Source organism: Symphalangus syndactylus, chromosome 1, assembly GCF_028878055.3.
Source record: "Symphalangus syndactylus isolate Jambi chromosome 1, NHGRI_mSymSyn1-v2.1_pri, whole genome shotgun sequence".
Taxonomy (NCBI): domain Eukaryota; kingdom Metazoa; phylum Chordata; class Mammalia; order Primates; family Hylobatidae; genus Symphalangus; species Symphalangus syndactylus.
In genome coordinates, this window is record NC_072423.2 from 128,973,686 (window position 1) to 128,979,765 (window position 6,080).

The following is a 6,080-nucleotide window of genomic DNA, read 5'->3' on the forward strand; positions in this document are numbered from 1 at the left end:
TCCCAAAGTGCTGGGATTACAGGCATGAGCCACCACACCCAGCCCTCTTTTAAAAAAATTAATTAATTAATTAATTAATTTATTTATTTATTTTTGTGACTGAGTCTCGCTCTGTTGCCCAGGCTGGAGTGCAGTGGCATGGTCTCGGCTCACTGCAACCTCCGCCTCCCAGGTTCAAGTGATTCTCCTGCCTCAGTCTCCCGAGTAGCTGAGATTACAGGCACGGGCCACCATGCCCAGCTAATTTTTCTGTATTTTTAGTAGAGACGGGGTTTCACCATATTGGCCAGGCTGGTCTTGAACTCCTGACCTCGTGATCCACTCACCTCGACCTCCCAAAGTGCTGGGATTACAGGCGTGAACCACCACACCCTGCCCCTCTTTATAAACTTTTTAATAGCTCCTAAGTTATTATTATTCCTTTTATTGTTGTCTAGTTTTTCAATTAATGTTTTTTAATTTTGTCTCTGTACTTCACTTGTAATAGTCTTTTAGCCCACCTTAACTTCTAGATAAGGTATTTTGTCCATTTATTTTATTTTTCTTGCCTAGGATTTGCTTTCCTGAACTGCTTTATTAGGTTATAATTTTCCTACTTAAAATTCATCCATGCTGAGTGTACAATTAAATGATTTTTAGTAAACATACTGAGTTGTGCAAACATCACCACAATCCAGTTTTAGCACATTTCTACCACTCTGAAAGATCCCTTATGCCCGTTTACAGTTGATCTTCGTTCCTATCTTCAGCCTCAGACAAGCACTGGTTTGATTTCTGTATCTATAAATTTACTTTTTCTGGCTGGGCGTGGTGACTCACGCCTGTAATCCCAGCACTTTGGGAGACCGAGGCGGATGGATCACTTGAGGCCAGGAGTTTGAGATCAGCCTGACCAACAAGGCGAAACCCTGTCTCTACAAAAAATACAAAACTTAGTTGGGTGTGGTGGCACACGCCTGTAATCCCAGCTACTCCGGAGGCTGAAGCGACAAGAATCACTTGAACCCGGGAGGCGGAGATTGTGCTGAGCCAATATTGCACCATTGCAGCCTGGCTGACGGAGTGAGACACTGGCTCAAAAGAGAAAAAAAAGGAAAAATACTTGGTTTTTCTGGATATTTCATTATAAATGGAATCCTGTTATATCATGTGGTCTTTTGCATCTGGCTTTTTCTCCTGGCCATAATGTTTTTGGGGCTCGCCGGTGTTGTAGCATGTATTGTATGCAGCAGGTAATACATTCTGACTTTTTAGATTGTGCTCATCCACATCTTTCTAGGGGCTCTTTCCCTGGACTCATGTAGCTTCCTCCTAAGACTGTGGAAAGCAATACTTTGCAAAGGTTCGAGGGAACACTGCGGATCTCTGGAACTCTCTCTTGGTACAACTTCCTTATCTCTGGTACTTTGCTCCACAAATTGTGGATATTTTCTAAAATTTTTCTCTGTTCTGATATAAAAACATTTCACAGCAGTGTTTTCTCTCTAAGATCTCAGGACAATGCTCCCTTTCCCTTAAGTTGCAGAGTCTTTCCTAGGATATATGAAGTCTGTTTTCACTCCTCCATGAAGTAGTGAGCTCTTCAAGGCCTGGGATTGTCACTGGGCAGATATGTGGGCTGTTCTTCTCTCCCTCCACTGCAGAGGAAGTGTCAGATTTCCCCCTCAGGCTGAGAGACAACTGGGTGGAGGTTGATCTGCACTCTCCCCAGAGCAATTTCTGGTGCCTAGTGGGTTCTCTTTTATCATGTTGTTTTCTTTTTCTTTTTTGTTATATCTCCTCAAGAAAACATAGCACCATCAAATACTATGGCATCCTATAGAGAACTTCCATCTTTGGTCACAGTGTTAAGAGCTCTTGGTTTCACAGCCTCACAAGCCCTCTTTGAAATGACCTATCTTTTCTCGTTAAAAAAAATTTTAAAAAATTCTTTTTTTAGAGATGTGGGTCTTGCTATGTTGCCCAGGCTGGTCTTGTACTCCTGGCCTCAAACAATCCTCCCACCCTGCCCTCCCAAAGTGCTGGGATTACAGGCATGAGCCACCACACCTGGCCCTTAGTGGGCTTTCTGAAAGAAGCAAAACTTTTTTCCTGTTTTCATTCTAGGATTTTCTGACTGCAAAACCAGTTCAAGAACATGCCTAGACAAATGAAAACTTCTGCAGAGGGCAGTGGAGTCACAGAAGGCTGACTGCCTCCTGCTTGTGTAACCAGTTCTCCCAGTGAGCCGGCAGTTCCCATTCTCTCTGTCACACGGGGTACGTAGGGGAGCTTTTCTTCCAGCATGTACTGTTTTGGGGGTACCGCCTGACAGGATACTCATCTCCCAAGATGCCCCTGGGCTAGGCAGTGGATACATCAAGTCCTGGTAGTTGTCACTGAATGGTTACAGAAAGAGGCAGGTGGGGGTTGGGGGTAGTAAGGTAAAACTTTGGTTTAGATTAGTTTAGATCAAACCAGGCTGTCTATACTAGTAGGACTTCTGCCTAGTTGCTTGGTTAGAATGAGGATAAGTAAGCTCCTTGTGGCTGTCCATGGTTCAAGAGGTGAGTGAGTATCATCAGGAATGTGAGTTTTTTCTTTTTCTTTTTTTTTTTTTGAGACAAGAGTCTCACTCTGTTGCCCAGGCTGGAGTGCAGTGGTGCCATCATGGCTCACTGCAGCCTCAAACTCCTGGGCTCAAGCAATCCTCCTGCCTCAGACTCCCAAAGTGCTGGGACTACAGGCATGAGCTACCACCCTTGGCCTATGAATGTGTTTACTGTTAGTGTCCCATACATTGCATTTAGTGGGAATGTCTCTCAGATTTTGGCATGTGGTCTTCCTTATCTATCACTCCTTCCAGGGAGCAGCATCTTACTAAGTTGGGAGGGCACTGGTGGTTTACCCCATGTTAACCTTGAGGCAATCTAAGGATTTTTTATTTAGTTCTAGAGGAATTGGAAAACCTGTGAGCTTTCCAGGCAGAAGTGATGAGTTAGGTGGATTATAGGTCAGAATTGTGCCACCTGGGCAGTGGCATTTGGAATGCAGAGGAATCAGTAGTTCCCTGTTTTTTCTCTTAAATTTTTTTTTGGCTGGATACAATGGCTTATGCCTGTAATCCCAGCACTTTTGGAAACCAATGCAGGAGGATGGCTTAAGGCCAGAGGTTTGAGACCAGCCCAGGCAACACAGCGAGATCCATCTCTACTAAAAATTAAAAAAATTAGCCAGGCATGGGGTCACATGCCTGTCATCCCAGCTACTCAGGAGGCGAAGGCAAGAGGATTGCTTGAGCCCAGGAGATGGAGGCTGCAGCGATCTAGGAATGTGCCACTGCACCCCAGCCTAGGTGACAAAGCAAGACCCTGTCTAAAAAAAATTTTTTTTAATTGTGATAAAATAAACATAATGAAGTATGCAGAGTAGTCGGATTCATGAAGACAAAAAGTATAACAGTGGTCACCAAAGACTGGGGGAGGGTGGAATGGGGAGTTACTGTTGGATACAGAGTTTCAGTTTGGGAAGATGAAAAAAGTTCTGGAGATAGATGGTAGTGATGGTTGCACCATATGAATGTGACTTAATGCCACCCAATTGTACACTTAAAAATGGTTACAATGATAACATTTATATCATAATATTTTAACTTCTATTATCTGTCTCTATCAATTTGCATCTCATTTTTTGCTTTTTAAATCTGTGAAGATAGCATAGGTTCTTTTCCTACCAGAAAGTTGGAGGATGGAGGGAAGAGATATTCCTTTAAGATCTCTTCCAAACCAATTATTTTTCTCTATTTTTATTTAAAGAATTAGTATCTGATCCTATTTTATGAATTCACATGTCTGATTTTTTTTTTTTTTTTTGAGACAGAGTTTCACTCTTGTTGACCAGGCTGGAGTGCAGTGGCGTGATCTCAGCTCACTGCATCCTCTGCCTCCCAAGTTCAAGCCATTCTCCTGCCTCAGCTTCCTGAGTAGCTAGGAATACAGGCGTGCACCACCATGCCCAGCTAATTTTTGTATTTTTAGTAGAGACAGGATTTTGTCATGTTGGCCAAGCTGGTCTTGAACTCTTGACCTCCAGTGATCCGCCTGCCTTGGCCTCCAAAAGTGCTGTGATTACAGGCATGAGCCACTGTGCCCAGCCTGATTCTTTAGAGTTGTACGTTTTTGTTTTATTGTATTTTTTCTATAAAGTACATTTTCTTTTTCTTTTCTTTTTAAAATAATTTTCTTCAGGCAGCCTTCCAAACCAGAGTAGGCTCAGACTCCTCTCTGAAGTACTTTTATGGTATATCCTACTGCCCCACTCTCCTGTCTCCTCATTTTCTCTGGTGTACCTAGTTGTATGTCTGATGAGAACGTCTGGGTGTAGACACTGCTGCTTCCATGAAACAACTTCAGTTAGCAGTTATGGGAAAACCCCATGTTCGTGTATTAAAGTCCTGTTACTAGAATTATCACTCTGTGAATTTATATACATGATAACTTCTTTTTCTCAGCTCTGGAATAATAGCTGCATACTTGATATTTATTTTGATATATTTTGCAGATTTATGTAGTTGTAAATTGATTTACCATGCATTGATTAAGCCTGATTTTCATAGACACTGTCTGATATACTGTGGCTACGTCTAAGTTCAGCAATACTGACTTTGCAAACTGACCATGAAATTATTACATATTGGCTAATACAATATCTTGACTGATATTGACTGAATGATTATAGTGTATTAGGTGATGAATTGGAGACAAATTAGTATCTCCCTTGCAGGTACAGGGCAGTAAAATTATTTATTTTCTTGGAAAGCACTGTGATGAGCATCACTTTCTTCAGCTGGAAATCTTAGTGTTGATTCTTCTTCTGTTCTGGAGCCTGTGATTGATTGGACTCTAATTATTGAGAACTTTTCTAGGAAGTCTCAGAGCTTTTAGAGGGGAGAGTATTTACATTTGGTAGAAAATCTTTTTTTTTTTTGCCAGAGGGTCTTGCTCTGTCACCCAGGCTGGAGTGCAGTGGCGCCATCTCTGCTCACTGCAGCCTCGGCCTCCTGGACTCAAGTGATCCTCCCATCTCAGCCTCCCTCTCAGATGGGACTACAGGCTGGGGCCACCATACCTGGCTAATCTTTTATTTTTTGTAGAGATGGAGTCTTGCTAATATGGTTTGGCTCTGTGTCCCCCACCCAAATCTCACCTCTAATTGTAATCCCCGTAATCCCTACATGTCAAGGGTGGGATCAGGTGGAGGTAATCGGCTCATGGGGGCAGTTTCCCCTGTGCTGTTCTCCTGATAGTGAGTGAGGCTCATGAGATCTGATGGTTTTATAAGCATCTGGGATTTCCCCTGCTTGCACTCACTCCATCCTTCTGCCCTGTGAAGAAGTGCCTACTTCTTTGCCAGCCGCCATGATTGTAAGTTTCCTGAGGTGTCCCTAGCAATGTAGAACTGTGAGTCAATTAAACCTCTTCCTTTATAAATTACCCAGTCTTGGGTATTTCTTCATAACAGTGTGAGAATGGGCTAATATACTTGCTATGTTGCCCAGGCTGATCTCAAACTCCTGGACTCAAGCAATCCTCCTGTCTTGGCCTCCCAAAGTGCTGGAATTATAGGGATGAACTACTACGCCTGGTCAGCCTTAAGATTTCAAAGGAGCAATTCTTAAAATGACTCATCTTTCCTATATATCTGGGTTTAATTCTGAAATATTCTAAGATTTCAAACTCATTTTTCTATGGCATTTATATTTCCTATTTCTCATTGCTTTTAAGAGGAAATGCATTTCCTATGTTAGCTTTATCCTCAAGTCTATTTCTGAATATTTCTTTAAAAGTTACTAACATCAGAATTTTATGGATTCTTTTAGTATATTAAAAGCCTTTCGGCTGGGCACGGTGGCTTACGCCTATAATCTCAGCACTTTGGGAGGCCAAGGCGGGCGGGTGGATCACTTGAGGTCAGGAGTTCGAGACCAGCCTGGCCAACACAGTGAAACCCCATCTCTACTAAAAACACAAAAATTAGCCGGGCATATGCCTGTAGTCCCAGCTACTTGGGAGGCTGAGGCAGGAGAATCACTTGAAACTGGG

At 42.7% G+C, this 6,080-nt stretch overlaps 1 non-coding gene across 1 annotated transcript; it reads right to left on the reverse strand.

Annotated features, from left to right (window-relative positions):
* Positions 1–1,768: 1,768 nt before the first annotated feature.
* LOC129461594 (small nucleolar RNA SNORA25) lies at positions 1,769–1,896 on the reverse strand. Its single transcript, XR_008650608.1, has one exon. It is a non-coding gene; the product is annotated as a small nucleolar RNA SNORA25 (small nucleolar RNA).
* Between the last annotated feature and the right edge of the window lie 4,184 nt (positions 1,897–6,080).